The 22,527-nt window shown below is 50.0% G+C and overlaps 1 long non-coding RNA gene across 2 annotated transcripts in view; it reads left to right on the top strand.

The window, feature by feature from the left end:
- LOC142001624 (uncharacterized) overlaps positions 1-20,983 on the top strand; it is a 91,093-nt gene extending 70,110 nt beyond the window's left edge. Inside the window, exons 1-6 of one of the 2 annotated variants that reach the window (XR_012642538.1) lie at positions 5,870-6,673; positions 9,584-9,655; positions 15,400-15,530; positions 18,411-18,509; positions 19,619-19,698; positions 20,850-20,983. This is a non-coding gene — a long non-coding RNA (uncharacterized LOC142001624). Of the gene's footprint in view, positions 1-5,869; positions 6,674-9,583; positions 9,656-15,399; positions 15,531-18,410; positions 18,510-19,618; positions 19,699-20,849 lie in introns of those variants that run through there. The other variant, XR_012642537.1, reaches the window with a different exon arrangement.
- Positions 20,984-22,527: the final 1,544 nt, after the last annotated feature.

Genomic DNA, 22,527 nt, shown 5'->3' with positions numbered 1-22,527 from the left:
ACATAGAGACCAATGGGGGGGGGTCACTGAATGTTCACGGGGGGTCAATTTGAGGCCAGAGAGTTCAACGGAGCTGAGAGAGAGCAGGGGGCGAGTCTGGCAGGGGCTCACTGTGAGGTCAATGAGTAGGCTTGAGCCAGAACGGTGTCAAAAGAAGAGAGAGAGAGAGAGAGAGAGAGAGAGAGAGAGAGACCAATTGGGGAGTCACTGAAAGTTCACTGGGTCGAAACTGAGGCCATAGAGTTCAAAGGAGGTCAGAGTCAGCAGGGAGCAAGAGTGATAGGGAAAGGTGCGGGATTCAGCCAGAATGGGGTGAAATGAGGACACAGAGACCAATTAGGGGGTCACCGAAAGTTCACGGGGGTTGAAATTGAGGCCAGAGTGTTCAAACGAGGTCAGAGAGCAGGTGAGTTTGGGCCTCAGTCGAAGGGCAAGGGGCAGGACTGAGGGAGAAATGGGTCAAATGAGGACGCAGAGACCAATTAGAGGGTCGCGGAAAGTTCACTGGGGTGGAAATTGAGGCCAGAGAGTTCAAATGAGGTCAGAGAGCAGAGAGAGCAGGTGAGTTTGGGCCTCAGTCGAAGGGAAAGGGGCAGGACTGAGGGAGAATTGGGTCAAATGAGGACGCAGAGACCAATTAGGAGGTCACTGAAAGTTCACAGGGGTTCCCTATGTGGCCGGAGAGTTCAAAAGAGGTCACAGAGAGCAAGTCAATTAGGGCCTCAGTCGAAGGGAAAGGTGCAGGATTGAGGGAGAATTGGGTCAAATGAGGACATAGCGACCAATTATGGGGTCACCGAAGCGGCACAGGGGTTCAGTTTGAGGCCAGAGGGTTCGCACAACGTAGCAGAGAAGAAGGTTTCTGGACTTTTGGAGAGAGACAAATTGTGATCAGTTGGAATGGAGAGGGGAAAATGAGGAGACGGCGACCGTTCAGGGGGGTCACCGAAAGTTCACAGGGGTTCCCTACGTGGCCGGAGAGTTCAAATGTGGTCCGAGAAAGCAAGGAGCAAGCCTCGTAGGGCCTCGCTTTTAGTGAAAAGAGTAGGAGGCTTCAACCAGAATGGGGTGAAAAGAGGAGACAGAGACCAAGTCTGGGCTCACTGAAAGTTGCCAGGGGTTCAATTTGAGGCCAGAGCGTTCCAGTGAGGTCAGAGAGAGCAGGGAGCAAGTCTGTTCCCTGTTAATCAGCTGTGCTTTGGGCAAACACGGAGGCCTTGCTTCTTCTCTGGGGCGCTGGCTTGGCCACACGTCTGGGTCTAATTCTTGAGCCCAAGGCGGGTGTGGGCGCGCTGTTTTCGCCGTCGATGGTGGGCCACTCTCCCTTGCCGTGAGCTTGCCTGCTGCGGTCAGGTTAGTCGAGTGGCTTGTGTTGTTGCCCCCTCTCTGGGGAGCCAGGGGTTCTAATCCTCCCTTTTCCTTCAAAAGGAGGGACTGCGTCTCGGCCCACTTCTCTCTGAAGCGAAGGCCGCGTGAGTTGGGTCAGACTCCCGCCGCGTGCTCTGAGGTTGGCCAGTCCTCAGGCTCTGCCCTTTCTATGGGAGAGAGACGCTGCTTTGAATCTTCCTTCCTTCGTAATCGCCCCTGCATTGCCAGTCTTTTTCCCGTGGAAGCTGTTTGACTGGCGATAAATACGCCTGGGGCTGGTCCCTTTACTAGCTCCACTCTCTAGTCCAGTGGTTCGGATACTCGCCCGGGTTGCGGGAGATCCTGGTTCAAGCCCCCCAGCTGCCTGTTCAGCGCCGGGGCTTGCACTAGGATCCCCTGCCTCCTAGGTGACTGTCCTTTGTGGGGGGCCATCCTTGTCTGAGCCCCCTCTCTTTCCCCAGAGGCCATTGTCTTCTTGGGAAAGGGAGGGGGCTTGGACAAGGATCGCTCCCCAGACTCTCTCCCAGGAGGTGGCCACCCCAGTTCACACCCCTCAAAAGAGCAGGGGAGTGGCCTGGGGCAGGCTGCAGCCTGGGCTTGTATCCCAATCACGGCGGACTAGAGAGAGGGGCCTCTTGCTGCTCCGCAGCAAAAGTTCTTTACGAAAAAGCAGCAAGAGGCCCTGTGAGCAGCCAACCCATCAGCCACACAGGGCTGGTTTCCACCCCTCAGGGGCACCCAGCAGAGGCAGAGCAGGGACTTGAACCAGGGGCCCTCAGATCCTTAGGAGAGGCCCTCACACCCTGCTCCACACAGGCCACTAAGGGCAAGCCTGTGCTCCAGTTACTATGTAGTGAAAGTGGAGCCCTTGAGCGGTGAGAAAACAGAGCGCCTCTTGCCACTCGCCAAGCAGAGAGGAGACTTGAACCAGCACTGCACCGGCGGCGGGGCACAGGCCAGAGCCACAGCCCTAGAGCAGAAGTCACGCAAGCCTGGCCGCCCACTTCTCCCTTCATACTTGCTGAAAGCGGCTCCTCTTGGCCAGAAGGAGTCTCTGCCTCTGCCTCGCCCCGCCACCCAGCCCTGGGGGCATTGGGTGGAGAGAGAAGTGAGCCAGGAGCAAGTCCCTCCGCTTTGAGGAAAAAAGGGGATTTGAACCCTGGACTTCTAGGAGACAAGGCAGAGCTTGAGCCACTGAACCAGCCGCTACCGGCCCGGGGAGCCCACGGGAAGGGAAAGTGGTTCTCCGGCAACAGCGAAAACGGACGGCGCGCAGCCACCCAGGGCTGCCTCCGCGCCCCGCGTTTAGGCCGTTCACCCGAGAGACAGGCCAGAAAGGCTCAAATCCCACCGCGGCAAGGGGTTTTGAACCCTCAGCTCTCACCCAATGCCACGACTCAACTCCACAGGGCTGCTTGGGCAGCAAAAAGCAAGCGAGCGCAGCAGCAGCTTCCGGGGCTCCCGAGAAGCCGCCCCTCCCCTCCAAAGGCCCACGGCACTGCGTGCCTTTCGCTGCAGGGAAAGGGCCGCGCTGGCGCCCGCCTGAAGCGGAGGAGGAGGAGGAAGGAGTCGAACTCGCGCCGGCCACCTGCCGAGCAACCGGCCAAGCCACCGGACTACTCGAGGCTTGGCGGGGGCGGGGCCGGGGGGGCAGTGACCGTTGGTTGTTGACGGGCGCTCAGCCTCCCTGGGCTGGCCGTTCCTTCAGAATCAGGGCTAAGGCCTTTGCGATCGCACCGAGCCAGTCCTGGGCTTGTATCCCAATCACGGTGGACTAGAGAGAGGGGCCTCTTGCTGCTCTTTACGAAAAAGCAGCAAGAGGCCTTGTGAATGGCCAAGCCGTGATCTACAAGTGGCTTGCATCCACACTGCACAGCCTCCAATTAGGCAGGGTGGGGAATTGATCCCAGGCCCTCAGCTCTTTGGTGAGCACCCCAACCCACCACTCCACAGAGAGCACTGAGGGCTCTTTCAGCTCCAGTTACTATGTAGTGAAAGTGGAGCCCTTGAGCGCTGAGAAAACAAAGCAGCTCTTTTCACTCCCCAAGGGGACTTGAACCAGGACCACACTGACACCAGGGCAAAGGCCAGAGCCAAACCCCTAGAGCAGGAGGGATGCAAGTATGGTAGCCCCCTTCTCCCTTCATACTTGCTGAAAGTGGCTCCTCTTAGACAGAAAGAGTCTCTGCTCCTGACTCCCTCCCAGCCAGCCCTTGGGGCATTCAGTAGAGAGAGAAGTGACCCAGGATCCACTCCCGCCTCTTTGAGGAAAAAGGGGGATTTAAACCACTGATTTCCAGGAGAGGAAGAAGAGCACAAGCCACTCAGCCAGCCTTGACTCTGGGACACTGGACGAGGAAGGGAAAGTGGTTACACACAGCAAGCAAGGACAGTTTTGAACCAGGTTTGAAGTCCTGACAGCGTACGGACTTGAACCAAACAACTAGAGCACGAGTTAGCTGAAATTGATTACCTGGTTCTCACTTCATACCTGCTGGAAGTGTCTTGTCTTAGGCAGAAGGAGTCTCTCCCTCTGACAATCTCCCACTTTGCCCTTGGGGTATTTAGTTGATGCAGAAGGAACCCAGGACCAAATCCCTCCTCTTTAAGGAAAAGGGGGATTAGAACCCCTGACCTGTAAGAGGTGAGGAAGAGCTCAAGACACTTGACCAACATCACCATGGGAAACTTTTTGCCAGAAAGGGAAAGTGGTCCTCCATCAACAGCAAAAACAGAGCAACATTGCCAAAGGGCTGCCTCCTTGTCCCCTGTTTAGCCCGTTCAGCTGGTAGGCAGTCCATTAAGGCTCAAATTCCAGCCCAGCAAGAAGCAAGGGGTTTTTGAACCCTCCTCTCTCAGCCACCTCCAACAACTAAACAAGACAGGGCTGCTTGCACAGCTGATGGCCCAGCCATAAGAAACAAAGCACGATAGCATCTTGGGGTCCCAACATCCTCCTGCCCCCAACAAAGTCCTACAGCAGCCTGCTCATATCACAAGGAGGAAACAGCTGGGCTGTTCCCCACCAAAACCAGATGGAGAAGGAGTTGAGCTAGCATCAGTCATCTTCAGAGAAAACAAAAAAACCACAGAACTCCTGAACGCTTAGGGCAGTTTGCATGGCTACGAGTTATGCAGTGATTTGTTATTGACAGGCGCTCAGCCGCCCTGCACAAGCTGTTACTTGAGAATCAGGGATGTAGCTGAGAGAAAGGAAATTGAACCAGCCTCTTCTCTTGCTGGGCATCAGCCTCAGTGTTGGCTCTCTGGCTAGGAACCCCTCAGGTGACTGAGGCACCTAGATCAGAATAGGGTCAAATGAGGACACAGACACCAATTGGGGGTCAGTGAAAGTTCACAGGGGTTCCAAGTGGGGCCAGAGAGTTCACATGAGGTTACAGACAGCAGAATATACATTTTCTGGGTATTTGGGGAGCCAAATTGTGGTTAATTTGAATGCAGAAGGGTCAAATGAGGACACAGAGCCCAATAAGGTGGTCACTGAAAGTTCACAGGAGTTCAACGTGAGGACAGAGAGTTCAAGCGATGTCAGGGTCAGCAGGGAGCAACTCTGGTAGGGGCTCACTTTTAGGTAAATGAGTAGGATTCAACAAGAACGGGGTCAAATGAGGACACAGAGCCCAATTTGGGAGACACTGAAAGTTCACAGAAGTTAACAGACAGGAAAGAACAAGTTGACTAGTGTTCTGGAGAGCAAAATAGCGATCAGTTTGAATGCAGCCATGTCTAATGTGGACACACAGGTTGTGTTCTTCTACCACAAGAGTAGGTTTTTCAGTACATTATGGGCATTGACCATGTTGTTCTCTTACTTCCCTGGTGTGAATGCAGCTAGGTGCACTGTGTTTTAAATAAAAAAGACTAAAACTGACCTGGCAAAAGCCTCTGCCACAGTGCCTGCATGAAGCCACATGGTTAGGCTGCAGGAGATGGGAATGCACTGCCCACCTTACTAACTAATGTCTCTTTTTTTCTTTCGCTTCCTTTTCATTATAGAACCACAGAAGATTAAATTTGGAAGTGACCTCAGGAGGTCATCTGGTTCAACCCCTTGCACAAAGCACCACCAACCCAAACAAATCATTCCAACCACGGCTTGTCAAACCTGGCCTTAAAGCACTCTGTAGGGTTGAGATTCTGTCTATACCCGTCTATCCTTTCTTGTCAAACTTAGATGGTAAGCTTCTTGGATGGAAGGCTGCCATTTTGTTCTGCATTTCTACAGCACTTAACATAGCGGGGTCCCGAGACATGACTGGGGCACCACTGTGTCAGCAAATAATAAATTAGCAATTTAGCCTTGCAAGTACCTCTAAGTCATGCAAGGAATGGCCCAGACACCTCAGTCACCTTGTTGCCAATTGTGAGTCACTCTAGGTCCTGAACTGCCCGAAAGTGACAGAGTGCAGCACAGCCCCTCTCCTAAGCATTGCTGACCTGGGCGGGGGAAAAGGTGGTCGGATTTATGGATTTGGGAAGGCTCACCAATCTGACTTAAAATTAAAAGATTATAGGTTTGCACCTCTCCCGAGTTAACCGCTGAGTCTGAGACACAGCCTGTCTCAGGCTCGAGGTGAGTTTTTGCGATTTCTAGTGATTACACAGACAATATTTTGGCAGCACTTCTAGTTTGTTTATTTTGCAGCACCATGATATATATGGAGCACTTAACAAATACAAACTGAAGGTGTATAACACAGTCAGTATCTGATTACCATCAAAGGATTTTACTCGACAATATTTTAAAGCAGTACCAATTGCTTAACCCACTGCCCTTATGGTTTAAACTTATGGTAATCAAACAAGATGCAGTACTCACTGATCGCTTTGACCTCTCTGCAAGCCGAGACCAGTTCACTTCAATCAGCGAGGAAGGACTCAGTGCAGTGGTTAGGTTAGAGGAAGAAATACAGGAGATTGTTCTGGGAAAGATAGCAAAGATTCAGAGACAGCGGAGAGAGTAGAGAGAGACAGACAACTGGGTAACAAACACGCCTCTGGGGTGGATCCATCTGGCACAGCTCAGCACAGCAGAGCTTCCCCCACCCGCACCTCCTGCCACAGCACGGGGTTTTCATACCCATTGTACCACATGATGATGAAATTAGGGTCTGACCTCACTGAATCTTGAAGAAGTGCTGATACGCCACATTTCCTGGTGATCTCAACCTGGATGTTTCCAAGTTTCTAAGGAAAGCTCGAGGGGGAAACACCGTCTTGCAACCTTTATCAGAAATTCGGCTGACAATTTCACACCACCTGGTCCCAGGCCTGCCACTCCATGGTGAGCCACTCCCTCGGCATACCCATTAGGTCCTGCAGGAACGCTGTGTGGGCTGCATCCCCTGCCAGCCCTGGTGGTGCTGGCGGATGGCCCAGTGGTGGACCTACACTGTCCCCAGTCATGGTCTGGACTGCTACCGCTCGCCCTCTGTGATCGGGCTCCCCGAGACTGTTGCAGAGCTGGTCCATCCGGCGGCTGCTGGAGCTTTGGAGACATAAGCCAGGGGAGGAGTGGGCCATTAGTCCCTAGCAAAGGCCCCCATGAACCCCTCCATCCCGCCCCATTCCGGGGACACAGCAGGGATTGCATCCCAGGGTTCCCCATCTGGGTGCCAGGAGCACTAGCTCTCCTCAGTCCCCAGCGGTCTGTAACAAGCGGCCTGTGGCGCTGTCCCAGCCACATGGTGCTGAGTGCTGCATGTCAGCCCTCTGAGGCTGGGGGAGCAGAGCCATCTGGCCTGCCTGTGCCATGGGGCTGATGGCTGTGTGGGGGGCTGCAGCCATCCCAGGCGGGACCACGTGCCCCATTCCTGAGGCCTGAAGTGACTGGCATGCACGGCACATACCTCTGGGTCCCTCCAGAAACTCGGACGAGGCACAGCTGGAGGGGACCCGGCTGGATGGACCAGATGGGACGTGGATGACGAGGGCCTCCTCGCTTGAGCCCTCATCATCGCTCATGGCCTGGAGCCTCTATGGGTGCCTGGTGCTGGCGGCTGGTCCCGGGCAGTCTTCCCCCTCGGTCCCTGTCTCGGGCTCCAGCTCGGTTCTGGGGTCCGCTGTGTTGAGGAGCGTGGCCAGGAGTCCTGCCTCCTTGGGCTCAAGGAGGTGGTTCAGTTCTTTAAAGGAGGGACAGCTGGTGGGTGCTGCCCGTGACCGCCCGGCCATGTCCCGGACCCTGCACTAGCCCTGGCTGAGCTCCTTCACCTTGGACCTCACCTGGTCTGAGGTGTGGGTGGGGTGACCCCGGCCGGTGAGGCCCTTGGCAAGGTGCTCAAATGCTGCTGCATTCTGGTGCCAGACCCCCGTCTGATGCAGGACCTCCTTATCTTCCCAGAGGGTGAGGAGTCCTGCAGCTCACCCTTGGTGCATGAGGGGGGCCCAGCGCTTCAGTGCATGGCTCTCCTCCTGGGAGGACTCCCCAGCATTCTTGGGGGGGCCCTGGTGCAGGCGGGAGTCCTGGGTGCTGGCCATGGTGCTGGGAAGGGTGCTGTTGTGCCTGGGGCATTGCAGCTGGCAGTGGGCAATGTGCGCTCCCTGCTGCCCGCACGCGCTCAGCTTCCTGCCTGGGGCTTTGTGGGAACCTACGGCTTTAAGTGCAGCTGGACTCTGGAGCCATAGAGCTCCGCTTGTGCTGTGAGCGGCACTGCCGCCTGCCAGCTGATTGCCCCCCTGGAGGCCTCCTTCTTCCGAAACAGCGGGCCGCGGAGCATCTCTTTTGAAATGAGCTTTCAAAAGGGGGTGCTCTTCCCACTGTGGGAACGGAGGACCAACTTCGAAGGAACAGCCCCGTGGAAACACTCTGCAGGTTGCTCATGGAGATGCTCCAAGGGTTGTTTCAAAAGACGGCTGTCTTTTAACTTCACTTTCAAATGTACTTGCTCGTGTTGACCCACCCATGGAATTTCACCCTGGCAGCTGCTGGGGTCTCGGAATTGCTTGCTGCAAACCTCCAACAGATGCCCTGGATTGTAGCTTGGAAACGATTCACTTCTCCTCCCCTCTAAATCTTCCCATCTGTCCCCACACTAATAGCTGGAGCATTTAAAGCATTTAAAGTCATGCTAACCAGCTCTTTAAAAATAGCTTTTTTGTCAAGAGCGACTTGTGCTGTCTGTTTTATGAAAGCAAACCATTGTCAGCTCGATTTTTTCATCCGGGCTGCTTATTGCTGGCTGGATTTTGATCTTTGCAGGTTACAAACTGTGGCTGAGTGTGAATAGGCAGGAACAGGTTAATTCCACACGCTGGGTGGAGGACGTCCTGCCCCTCAGACCATACTGAGCATGCGCCAAATGTTGTTCTCGTATAAAAGAGAGCAGCCCATGGCCATCTGGTTTGACAACTAAAGAGGAGGGATGCTTAGCGGAGGCTCTATTCCAACAGCTATTACAGCCCTTGCTTGAAAACAATTAGGGCTGTATTGCCATTGGAGTCCTTGGGAGGAGTGGGAGAAGGAGCCTGGAGACCCTGATGTTGTATGGACTGCAGCTTACTGAGGTTGGTAGGAAGTGATGCAGGGAAGGTGAGTCAGTGATATCTCAGCCTTCTAAAGTCAGCATGTTGTGCTTGCCTTTCCTGCTGGCTGGGGGTGGACTACTCTGCCACTGTTAGGATAGCATCTGATTGAGTTGAGTGGGCCTTGGTTGCCCTATTCTGGTGACGATCTGCTAGCTGTGACTGCTAGGCCCCACTACTCTGTACTGGAGCTGCTGGAACAATGTATCTTGAGTGGGTTCTGAGGGCCACTGAACCTAACTGGAAACCTTGTGCATCATGGAGAACCCCTCCAGGCAGATGATGAGGCAGCACCCCTAGTTCCAGCATGCATGCCCCTACCTGATGGTATGGGATAGACCCTAAATACTAGGCCATGCTGCCCTGCACCTGAAAGTCACAATATAGTCTCAATCTAGTGGACTCCTTGTAGTGAAGCCCAATGCAATCTGGTAGCATCATGCAAGTTATAGGACATTCAGATGAGCAAGTGCTCTCCCACTTACGTTCCAGTCTTCTGAGGAGTCTTGTAAGTTTATGGCTGGGATGACCAACTTGGTTAGAAGGTGCAAAGACCTTTGCTCTATACTTGCTTCCCCCAATCTCTCCCTGCCACCCCCAGTACCCTATGTGGAGGAAAAAGTAGGTTGGCTGGAGACTCTAATACAACAAAAACTCTTGAAACACTCAACAGGAAAGACAAAATTGAGGAAAGTGGTACCATGCAGTGTGTGAAGACATCCCTGGCCCAAGCTGTCCCTATGAAGTAAGTAGAATTGACTAAGAACTTTTTGTTGTACCTTTCTCCTGCATGTGTTCTTTCTCTCGAGCCAAGCTGTTCAAGATGCTTGTGGGAGCAAATTCCTGAACTCCTTCCACCAGTAGGTAATTGCAGTTTTGCTAATAGAAGTGGTGCTCCAGCTGTACAGGCTGCACCTTCTAAAAGCAGCACTCTGGTCTGTCAACCTCCCTTGTCCAGCAGGATGAGGGACGCTCCTGGACTGCAGAGCAAGCTGAGCCAGGGGACCATGGGGCTGGGAGCTCTCTGCAGTGGCAAACTGCATCTGCAGTGTTAGGGAGCTGCCAGGGACCGGAGTGGGAGTAGAGGGGTGGGGCATTAACCTCCCTCGTCCAGTAAAAATCCCTCATTTGGGACCACCATTCTCCTGAGGGTGCTGGACCAGGGATGAGCAGCCAGTAGTACTTATCACAAGAGACTCATGATTAGGAGCACATGCCTTTAAACAACAGGGGTCTGTCCCACTTCCTTATTCAGGGAGTCCCTGTGAGATTCTCTATCCATGCAGGCTCATGACCTTAAGTTAGGGAATAGACAGGAGCTAAGGCAGCATGAATGGCTAGAGCTGGCTTGCTTGACTGTGCACCTTCATCATAAACAGACCATGAGCTTTGAACAACCAACCCTTCTCAGGAAAGAAAGCTGAATGCAGTGGGGCCAATATTCTTTATATTGCCTCCTTACTTGTACCCCACAGTACAGACAGAAAGAGCACCTACTCATCCTGCTGTGTCAGCCTAAAGCACTCTCCACTCCAATCAGTCACTGATTTCCTCCCTGTAGCCTCCTTAAGACCTTCCATTCACTTGATAGTGAAGCCACCCCTCATTTCAATCAAAACTAACCTAACCCTGGTGACAAGGACTGGAACCAGACAGGACTTACTAGCCAGATGTAGAAAGGTATTTAGGTGCCTAGAGGTGAAGATCAGCACTTCATGAGGTTCTCCAAAGCACACAGCTCTGATAGGTTGCAGTAGGAGCTAAGCGCCTAGCCAATTGGGAAAAATCTCATGAGGTACTTAAAGACCTTTAAAACTCTGGTCCTAAATTGAAGAATCTTCCATGCTTGAGTTGGAAGGATGCCTGGTTCCCAGCAACCCACCACTCATGGTTTTGACTGCTGTTATTGCACGAAACCTATAAGTTAAAATCATGTAAGCTGGAGTCTCCGGTACTGCTTTCCATGTACTCAGAGCTCTTCAGCAGTGTCGTACACCCTGTACTGCCAAAAATTAAGTTTCCATGGCTTTGAGTGGGGGACTGTACTTTTTGAAACAGAAATGGGAGTTTTTGCCCTAATATTATCGACATTGGCACGATGCCAAGCATAAAGAAAACATGAAGTTTTCAGATTTTGGACTCTTAATACAGGTTGAACCTCTCTAGTCTGGCACTTTTATGTCTAGCAACATCCATAATCTGGCATGATTTTAGTTCGCCGATGATCACTTCTCCTGGGTGTGGCCAAGAGGTTCCCATGGTCCCATAAAGTTTGTTTACAGACACCAATCCTGGATCTCACTCTTCTGTTACTTAGTTCTAATTGATCTCTGTGTGTCTAAGAGCCCAGTCAGCAGTGGAAGTGTTGGTAATGTGCTAACAACATTGACCTCCTGTGTGCCGGCAAATTCTTAATTGGCACCATTCAGATAGCAAGGGTGCTGGACTAGAGAGGTTCAATGTGTATTCTAAGAGCTTCGCTGTTGTCCTAATAAAGTGCTCTTGAAAATCTTTGCTGGCCTCGTAAATATTAGCATCTGCCAAAGTCCTGCGTTATTCAACAGCGGAGACACCAGGATGGGTGTCACTTGAAAGGGATGTATTTTAAAGTATGGTGCCAAGGAGAAATCCTAATTTACACGTCTGATAGATGCTGGGAATGCTGGTATGTCCTTGGCTGTGATAAGTGAGCTGTGGTCTACTAGCTGACAAACCTGCAATTTTCAGCGGCAGCCTAGATTAAATTAAAAAGCTTCGGTTACCATGAAAATGAATACATAATGGATACGACAGCTCAGTCTTAGCTATGCTGTCTGGAATGCGATGCTCCTGGCAGATTGAAGAACAGCCCTCTAGTGGATACAGCTCTTTACTTTTTTCACTGTATGCTAGGCCAAATAATTGGCTTTCAACACAGGCAGTCACCACACACAACCCAGACATCCAGCACGCTGCAGCGTTAGAAATCACTGATGCAGAGAACAAAAATTAGAGCGAGTGCATCTGGAAAAGGAAGTAGCTAGGTACCTGCTCCCTTCTCAGGGCCTCTTGCTGCCTGCTTCCGTGGCTTCCTGGCAAACGTTCTGCTGCCTAGTGCAGGATTCAAGGCTGTGAACACTAGTGTTATGTGGAACCTTCCGTGAAGTGTGAGCTCCATGCACAAAGAGGAGCTGCAGGCTGGCACATATCCCTCTCCTTCAGATGACACACAGAACTGGCACAAAAGCACAGAACCTACTTGCTCTTGCAGAAAACCACCCTGTCTGAGCCTTACCCTGTGTATATCAGGCATCCATGCAGCCCCATTGAAATCAGGCTGCATTGCTCAGGAACAGGCGAAGCTCAGGGTTCGAACATCTTGCAGGCCCTGGCAGGGATGGGGTTGGGAGTGATGGTTGTGAAGGAATGGCTAGCTCTGCTCATCACTCCCTGGGGGAACCCCACATGTAAGTGACCAGATGGAATATCCATGGAGACTTCTTCCACTAACCCTCCTGGGTAAGAGAAGGAGAAGGAGGCTCCAGGTCTCTGTTTTCAGGGAAGTAAACAGTCATACCTTGTTTCTCCTGCAACCTTCTCCCTCCCCTTTCTAGGGACATGACAGCCCAGTGCCAGTAGGACTCTAATTTCACATAGCTCACCCAGAACTTTGCCAAATCCTTTCTCTCTGCATGTCTCTTGGAGGCTCCGGTGCTGGACGTGCTTCTGGAGACCTTTGCTGTACGACATCCAGACCTTTTGCTTTTTGTTGTAGTCAACAGTGTTGAATTTCTGGGTGGGGCTTTAACCAGGCAAAAAGATTCATTAGACAAATTTTAGGATAGGTTCAGGTCTTAGGGGTCAGGTTGGGATTTCTGTATTGCAGGTGGCTGACTGAAGTGCCTTTGACTTCTATGGTCCATTGTGGATTTTACAGCTAATTCAGAGACTGGGATTATAGGGAACAAAAGGCTCTGCTAATGTCTCTGTGCATTCATGAGATTACAGCTTTTCATTAAGAGAAAGGTCTTTGGATACTTCCTTTTTGTCCCTCAGTGGGCTTTCTATGCCTGCAAAAATACATCCAAATTATTTCTGGCTATTCCAGAGGCAGCGGTAGAGGAAGCCCAGTGATGGCAAATCAAAGGGGGAAAAATCCAAGTGAGTAATTCAAAATGTTCCTTGTTTGCTTTTGAGAATTAATAAGGAACTAGTCACACCAAAAGGTCATTGATCTGCTAATTTGTAAGCACAGTTTGCCATCCAAACAGTCAGGATTGTGGGAAAGGTTGTTTTCTTTGGCAAATAAATTTACTTCAGCTCCTGAAGGTTTTTTGGTCGGATGAAAACTATAGACATGGTCTCCTAAAGTGGTAAGGTGCTCGTCGGAGACCCAGCAGTCCTGTGTTCAGTTATTAGCTCTGCCCTCGGGCTGCTTGGGGACCTTGGGGAAAGTCACTGCACTGCTGTGCCTCAGTTTCCCCATTCCTAACAATAGGAATACTGTAAAGCACTTTGTGATCTATGAATGAGAGCTGGATATTACCATCATTGGAAGACAGGCACTTCTCACAGCCTGCATAGATGAGAACCAAAACACCCACACCTGGTACAACTTCACTGACTTGGGGATGAATGTGGCCATGTTCTAGAACAGTATCAATGTTCCAGGTCAATGACTAGCTGGTACAAGTGGCAGAGAGAGCATTGGGTTTCTGTCATGAGGAACTTCAACACTCTCCTCCCCATCCCATCTTTCTTCCTTGTTATTCTCCTCTGAATGAAACCCCATTCTCCAACCCTCCCCTGGACTGGTGGGCCTGACATGACACTTGCCTTATCATATTGGTCACTACGTTTATCCTCCATTCCCCTGACCTTGTCTCTGCACCAGACCAGTTCCTGCCTAAACAGACATCTCCTACTTCACACTCGTTCAGGGTCTGGCCCAGTGGATCTTGGCGCTGGGGCAGTAATCTAAATGTGACTAGAAATGAAATGGGAGAGAGCCGAGACGTTTGCTTTCGATGCCTTAATTTCCTGCAAAGACCAGCAGAAAGTGACTTTTCTTGAAGTAACACTGACCCCAGCCGGCCCCTGAAAAGCAATGCACCTCAGGAGCAAGGAGGCACACAACATGAACCTAGTGCGCCAAGTCAGTGATAGGTAAAGTATCGATTTTACCCTGTCCCGGGCCAGACACCTTTTGTATATTGTCCTGGATGAGGCATATATAAATGAAGACTCATTACAATTTCATGTCATGCCTAGGCGGCTTGTTTGGGGGATTACACGGACAGAAGGAGGCAGTTTACGCAGCCGCATCTGATATGCAAATGCATGTACAGATGTGTCTGAGTACTCAACAATAGGAAGAATCACACTAACCAGGTAATTAGAACTCACATGACGGGGCCTGTGCCAAAGATGTCATGCAAGTGAGGAGCTTGTCCCACTCTACTTCCCATGCTGAGTGAGCCTGACACCCCTTACTGCTCTCCAGGAGGAGAGGGAGTTCTTACTTTGAATGACAATTAACGTTAATTTACATGGCAGTTTTAAGACTCAGGGTGTGGGGGGAGACGAGGTTGTGCAGCAATACAGAATTGGGGGTTAGAGCAGCTAGCTCAGGTATCCTCATTGTAGCTCAACAGCCAGTACTTGCAGCAGCTGTTGCCAGACCAGTTGAACAGCCTCATGTACCTGCCCATGGCCAGCTCCTTTCCTCCTCTGGCCCCCACCTGCCTTCTAAGGTATTGGGTGTTTACAAGCCCCAGCCAAGCTTCTGTACCCCTAGTGCTCACAGTGTGCCAACAGCCCTTGCCCTGAATTCACTTTAACACACCAGCCCATGCGGGGAGACACAGAACAGGCTGGTCTCCCCATTCGCACATCCAGAGAGCTGTAACTACTTGGCAGAGAGTCTGTGACAGAGGAGGGCATTGAACTTTGTTACCCAAGTGCTCCTGTGCTGCTTGAACAAGCCCACCCTTTCCCATGTTCCCAGGGGTCCTATCCCCTGCCCTGCCCTGCCCTGCCCTGCCCTGCCCAGAGACCTGCTTCTACAAGTTGCACGCCAGGCATGAAACCGGGAGGGTTTTCTGCAGCAGGAGAGTTCACAAAGGATGTCTGCCCCTCCAGGCTCGGTCTTTCAGGTCCCAGGCTAATGCCCCTTTTAACAGCATGTCTTCTAAGTCCTGACATAAAGCAGGAGTCCAGAGTGGGAGCCAGCTGGGAATGGGTCTGGGGTTTTTGGACGGTTAAAATACCGATCCCCAACCTACTGAGCAATGAGCTGCTTACCTTTGGTGCTCCCTGCTTAGCAAGCCCTCTGGAGAGAACAGAGATTTCAAACAGCTGAACTAACCTGGAGGCTCCAGTTTCCTGCAGCTACTAGGAAACAGAACTGGACTGCAGTTTCACTTCAGAAGCCATGCCAACAGATGCTCTGATGGTAGTTGTAGGTGTTAAAGGCTGGAAGGAGTCATTATGGTCTCTTCCTGCGTCTAGGCCAGCAAACCTCACCTGTATACTTCCACTGTGCCGGGGAGCTGATCTGCACAGGGTCCCCCTGCTTTCCCTACCCAGAGCTTTGCGTTGAGGTTCAACGGCTGCAATTGTTGCTGTCCTCCCTGCATTCAGTAAGTAAAATGACTGGGCCCCTGGTGCTCAGCTGGTACATCCTCTGCCCTGTCCCTTCCACAGCTGACTCAGCCTTGGTGATCATGGTGCATGTGGCTGACTAGCTATATTGCATGTTTGAGCTAGAGAATCAGAATTACACCAGGGGCTGTTCACATGGCTAGCTCTTGGTGCTGCTTTGTGGCATAATTACACTGTTTAGCCTGCTGGTGGAAAACTCCCCTGCTGTGGGGCTGCCAGTCTGTTAGCTCCTAGCAGGGGGTCTCAGACGACTGGGTGGAGCTGTTTCTTGGAGGGTTTTGCAATTTTGATCACTGGAGTCATCCAGCTTCAGAATGAAAAAACTAACATTTCTCAGTGAAAGAGGGATTTAATCTACTGAGTGGGCTGCTCTGGAATCCTGAGTCCATAGCAATGCAGATGGCAAGCAAACTTCTAAGGTTCCCCAGTAGCTCATCAGGTAGCTGGCAAGGAGCAGTTCTGTGACCTAGGTTTGCATGGCTTTCACTCCTCTCCAAGGAACCAGGGGAAGATACTGGCAGAAAACCAAGCAGATTTTGGATGCAACCTCATCAGAAATCAGTTAGTCTCCCTGCACCACTGCTGCTCCAGCTTCCCCCAGGGACTGGTCCCAGAATCAGGACCATTGCACAGATGGCCGTAAGAGGGCATTGCCTGCCTGTCATCACACTCAGCAGCTGAGCAAAAAGAGTAAATAATCCAGGGAGCCTGATGCTTTTGCAAGCTGTCTCAGACCAGCTCCCAGCGGTGCACTTTGGCCAACCTAGAGCTCTGTGACCTTTTCTCAATGCATGCACAAAAGCACCGCTGGCAAAACAGGCAGGTATCTCCACTGGAGCATCAAGAAGGGTTAAGAGCAGCTGCCAGAAAATGTTTCCTTTTCAAAAGTAATTAAGGTTTCTCTTCTCAGATGACAGCATTTGCTAGCAAACAACTTATTGACACATTTCATCTGGAGCCTTTGATTGGAATGACTAGTACCAATAACCTGGGATTTTTGGGGGAAGGAACGATCAATACTCACTTGCTAAACCCATGATTTAACAGGAAAGAAACTGTTACATTGTGCTTCTTTAATACCTATGAGCATCCAACATGGGGGTTTGTGGACAGCAAGCCTTGTAACACTGCTATGAAGTAGACATGTCTTGTTCCCTCCCAGGGGGAGGTAAAATGAGCTAATGGGTGTGTATGGCCTTGTGCTAGCAGTCAAGAGAACTTTTACCTCCCTTTTCTTTTGTAAATGGGAATGACCCTGACATGCATTGAGATGAAAGGAGGACATGTGCTATCCCTGAGCAGATAGTTGCTTGTGACTCCAGATCTGGGCCTGATCCTTTCTAAATATATATGGCACATTGGCTAGTAAATTGAACCAAAAAAGCAGTAGAGTAGCACTTAAAAGACTAACAAAATAATTTATTGGGTGATGAGCTTTCGTGGGACAGACCCACTTCTTCAGCCCACAGCCGTACCAGAGCAGACTCAATATTTAAGGCACAGAGAACCAAAAACAGTAATCAAGGTTGACAAATCAGAAAAAAAAACTTAAGGTGAGCAAATCACAGTAGAGGGGTGGCAGGGGAATGTTTGAACAGAGTTAAGTGACTTGGCCAGGGTCACACAGCAGCTCAGTTAGCAGAGCAAAACTCCCAACATGTTGGAATCCCCAGCTCAAACCAGTCTGTGCACTTTCTCCTGCAACAAACTGCATGGGCCTCTGACAGAGGAAAGACGTCGCCGTACTCCTTGGATCTGAACATCCCATGCGCTAGTAAGGGGTTGGGGGGGCTGTCTTAGGGGGAACATCATTAAAAAGGGAAACTAGGGGACACTGCATGAAGAGGACACCTAGTTCTAGTGACTAGCTCTGCCTCACTTAAGGTAGATGATGGCATCTGTATGCCTCAGTTTCCCCATCTGTAACATTGCCATTTTGTGTTTGCACCCCAGTGTAAGCAGTATATTAGAAAACTAGCTCTTCCAGTTGAAGGGCTCAGCCTAGCTCCCATACTGAGGCCTCCAGGTACAAGATCAGGCCATAACACAAATTGCTGTGAGGCAGGAGTCACACAGGGGTGGTTCATGATCATTTTCAGACACTGGCACCATCTCTGTACACCAGTGTTCCCACCGTGGGGTGTTTGAGTTGAAATTGTTTGCAGGGTGTTTGGAGATGCTCAAGGAAAGGCACTGCATAATCGCATTATGTGAAGGCATGTAAGGCCCTTCCCTGAGGACCTTCCAATAGCCCATCCTTTTCTTTGCTTGTGCAGTGCCTAGCCCAATAGGTTCCTTGTCTCAGACTAAAGCCCCTATCTAGAGAATTTGCTGGACCACAGGAGGTCAATATTGTCCAGCAGCTTTACCAACACTTGCACTGCTTACTGGGCCCTTTGAAGACATTTGGGGCAACTTAGAGCTAAATAACAGCACAGAGCACAGAGCCAGGATCGGTGGCTTCAAACAAACCTCATGGGAGCCCAGAAAACTTGGTTACACCCAGGATAAGCAGTCATCCACCTAACTAAAATCATGCCAGGTTTCAGATGTTGCTTGGTGAGAGTGCACTGGACTGTAGGCTCAACCTTCTAGTAGGAGAGCAGTGTATTGAGTCCATTAGGCGCTGTAGTTGTCTCCTTTATCATTAACGTCAGCAGAACTACTCTGCTGGTTCCATTCCTATAACTCATGTGAGACAGGCATGCAGACAAAGGCCTCTACAAAGGGTTGGGTGGGCAGCTGGTGTACACTACTTGAATCACAGCTTCTGATTCCCCCCACCCCCCACCCCAAGAGTGTGGGTCCTCTGCACTGCTGCTCAGATGTCTTACCTGAACCCTCTTGTCTCCTCCCAGGTTCTCATCAGGCAGCTTGTTAGCATTCAGGAGAGGCAGCGAACTACTTCTGAAAACCTTCCCCTGGGAGAGTTCCATCAGAAAGCTTTTACAGAGGTGGTAAGTCAACTATTTTTAGACATTGACTTTTGCTGTCTTGTAGTTCCCTCTGCACATCAAGGAGGGGAGGAAATGCATGGTGGGTTTGGGGACTATCTGGGCAGCTGTACAGCTAATTAAGGAGGCAGGGTTGAACGCAACAGTAAGGGATTATATGGAGCACTATTTCAGACTTTTCTCTGCTAATCCTAACCTGGTCTCTCCTTGTAAAGATAGGCCACCCTGAATATTCTGACTTCTTTATGACAGTTTGCACTCTCAAGGTTTCTCCTTCCCCAGGCCTCTTCCTTACAAGACTTTTGTTCTTCCCCAGATGGCTACATGACTCCATAACTATCCCTTTACCAGAAGAGAGATGAAGTACTGCATAGGTAGTTGTATGGGACGTGTGTAGGTGATGCTAAACACCCCACGTCCCTGCTTCTCTGCACAGACATTAACGATCTAACAGCACATCTCATTACAGTAGATATTTGCCCAGGCGTCCCTGCAGCATAAGTCACCCACCCCAGATGACTGCATTTCAGTGACTTCTTGTGAACCGTCCTTAAAATTCCACCTGGCGCGCAAAGTGATTTACCTTGACTTAAGAAGAACACAGCATAATTTCATAGTCATCTCTGTAGATCAGATGAAATTTTAAGGCCCAAGCGCTTGTGCATAACTTGAGGATGAATTCAGGGTTCCTTCAGGATGAAAGCCAGTATTGTCAGTTAAATGTGAAACAGCCACTAGATGGCAATACAGTAAGCCATTTTAAATTTATAGCTACAATGAAGTTAAAATAGACCCTAAAACCCTAAGAACTGGCAGATTGTCAGTGCCTACAGGTTTTATTTCTCCAGGCTACACCACTGAAAGAATATTGCTTTGTCTTGGATTACTCCAGAGAGATGCAATTCTGGCTAGACTCCGAAACAAAAGCTGTAGCTCGAGTTATAGCCCTGAACGTTAGATCATCTTTCTTTGCAGTATGTCAAGTCTCCTTTGTTTATCATCACTTGCTATATCATCTTGGCTCAAAGAATGCATTAAGCTCCCTTCCTTATCAGCCCCTGGCCTTGGTGTTTCTTCCGTATAACATCTGGCATTTCTCTTGTGTATTTCAGGCTTTAGATGTTATCTTAACCAAATTGATTAAACTGGCAGAAGAAGACAAGATTTACTGGACTATGGAAGAGAAATACAGGTAGACAAGTGCATTTCTGAAAGATTGCTTCTTGCGGAGCTCAGTTAATGCACCTGCCCTAATGGATTTCAACAGGCCATGAACCAACTCAGGGTGGAAGTTAAAATAAGGCTTTGGATTATTAGAGGGGTCAGGTTCTGGAGCTGCCTCCCAACTGGAGTTGTGGGGTAAACATCTTAATTAGCTTGGGGAGACAGATGGGCCAATTTATTAATGCAATTATGCAAAGGACCTGTTTGTGGTAGGTGTGTTTTAGGTTGCCAAAATTCAGGCTTCTGCTTTCAGTTTGCTACCAGCAGGACAAGGATGGGCCATGAAATCTCCCTATACTCTCCTCCATTGCATTTTGTTATTTCCTATGACGCATGAGGGACACTGGCAGGGAAGATGAGCTTTGTCTCTGGTGTTTGGCTAGCTAATTCTTCCTTACTACTATTTTTAGGATCTAGTACAGAGGTCAGCAACCCCCAGCACTAGTGCCAACAATGGCCTGTGAGCTGATTTTCATCAGCACACAAGGGGAGAGCTGACCCCCACCCATCTTTCCCCATGCAGCCAGGAGCTTGCTCAAAGCCAGGCTACCTGTGAATTAACAAAAGACCAGCTAATGCCATGAATCACCACCTACATGGCAAAGCTCTGCATCTTTACTTATTAATGAAGCTGTTGTGAGTAGGACTACTAGTGACATGAAAAAAGTATCACTGGCAAGTGGCCTGGATATCGAGGTCAAAAGGTCAAACTTCAGCACTCCACCTCAAAGGTTGGTGACCCCTGGTCTAATAGATGACTACAATTGGGCTTGGAAGGAAATTTTTGTCAGGTCAAATTGTCAGTGACCTGGGGCTGAGAGGTTACCTTCCACTGATAGAGGGAGGGCCAGAGCTGACAAGGTCGATTCAGCAAGGTGGAAATGGCCCAGTATCAACAGCACTTATCAAAAGAGGAAAAAACAAGTCAGATCAGACAGGGGGATGTGAACCTTTGTCAGTCTAATGGGGAGATATTAGCACCCAGAGCAGAGAAACTGCCTTTGTAAGCTGAGAGCCACTCCGTCTCTGCTTAATCCATGGTTAATAGAGTCAGATTTGCAAATAAATTGCACCTCAGATTTCAATCTCCATTTGATTTTTGAAATTTTTTTGTTTCAGAACTGTCACCACTACAAATCACAAACCAGTGACTCTAGGCCTGGAACCAGCTCCTGCAACAGTCCTCGCTGCCAGCTCTGCTCACATATCTATACCAGTGACATCATCAAAGGACCTAACACCACCTATGTCATCAGGGGCTGCTTTACCTGCACATCTACTAATATATGCCATTATGTGCCAGCAATGCCCCACTGCAATTTACATTGGCCAAACTGGACAGTCTCTCCGTAAAAGAATAAATGGACACACATCAGACATCAGGAATGGTCATGTACAGAAGCTTGTGGGGGAACACTTCAATCTCCCTGCACACTCAGTGGCAGATTTTAGGGTGATGGTTCTGAAATAAAAAAACATTTCAAAAATCAAATGGAGAGAGAAATCTGAGGTGCAATTGATTTGTACATTTGACTCCATTAACCATGGATTAGACAGAGACTGGGAGTGGCTCGCAGCTTACAAAGGCAGTTTCTCTGCTCTGAGTGCTCATATTTCCCCATTAGACTGACAAAGATTCACACCCCCCTGTCTGATCTGACTTTTTTTTTTCCTCTTTTGAAAAGTGCTGTTGATACTGGGCCATTTCCACCTTGCTGAACAGACCTTGTCAGCTCTGGCCCTCCCTGTTACTGGGACCTCACTCTTTAAATACCCTTCTGAAACGCACCCCACCACTCATGCATGTGATGAAGTGGGTCTTTGCCCACAAAAGCTTATGCTCCAAAATATGTTAGTCTGTAAGGTGCCACAAGACTTCTTGTTGTTCTCGAAGCAACAGACTAACACGGCTTCCTCTCTGATACTTCCACTGATGTGTGAGCAGGTCACTGGCCAGGGTGAGTCTTAAATTACCTTCCTCCCTTCCCTGCTCTTGTGGAGAACTTGAGCACTTCAGCAAATCATGGTCTAGTCTCCCATGCGTGGTGATATTTTGGTCGACTTACAATGGCTGGGTTTAGGGTGTGGAGGGTGGTGGCCTGTGATACAGTCGAGACTTGACCTGGTGGTCTTGAAGCTTCTGTCTCTGGCTGTATTCAACAGAGAATGTAAATAGCGTCAGCTGTTGGCTATAGACATGCATGACCAGTCAAACTTAAGTGTTTCTTATGAATGTGTGTGTACCGGTAGAGTCCTGCAAAGCTGCGAGTGCCAGCTTTGTAGATATGCAGCTAGCCCTGGCTTTTTTTTTTTTTTTGCAAATGTACATAAGAACATAAGAATGGCCATACTGGGTCAGACCAAAGGTCCATCAAGCCCAGCATCCCATCTGCCGACGGTGGCCAATGCAGATAATGTAGATAAATTGATCGCCATGCAAGGCTCTATGAAACCTCTGAATTTACAGTAAGGATCTGATTAGGATCCCTTCCCCTCCGGGACAGGCAACCATCCCCTTCCCAAATTCTCCTCTAGCCACCCCTTTCTGTCCTAGCTGTACCACCTTTACATGCTGTTACTGCATTTTCCTCAACTCCATTTCAGCATTCATCACCTTCCTCACACCAGCTTTTATGCATAGAACACTCCTCCAGAGATCAGGGAGGCTTTCAGGCAACAACAGGAAACAAGCATGTGGGATTTAACTCACTGAAACTTAACTTGGGGGTTAGGTCATGCCCCGGTGGTGCCAAATGGGGCCTGCTTGAATTTCAGCTAGGAAAGAGGCAATTTGGGG

Source organism: Carettochelys insculpta, chromosome 25 (genome assembly GCF_033958435.1).
Source record: "Carettochelys insculpta isolate YL-2023 chromosome 25, ASM3395843v1, whole genome shotgun sequence".
NCBI classification, from domain to species: domain Eukaryota; kingdom Metazoa; phylum Chordata; order Testudines; family Carettochelyidae; genus Carettochelys; species Carettochelys insculpta.
This window is presented reverse-complemented; position numbering and strand designations above follow the sequence as displayed.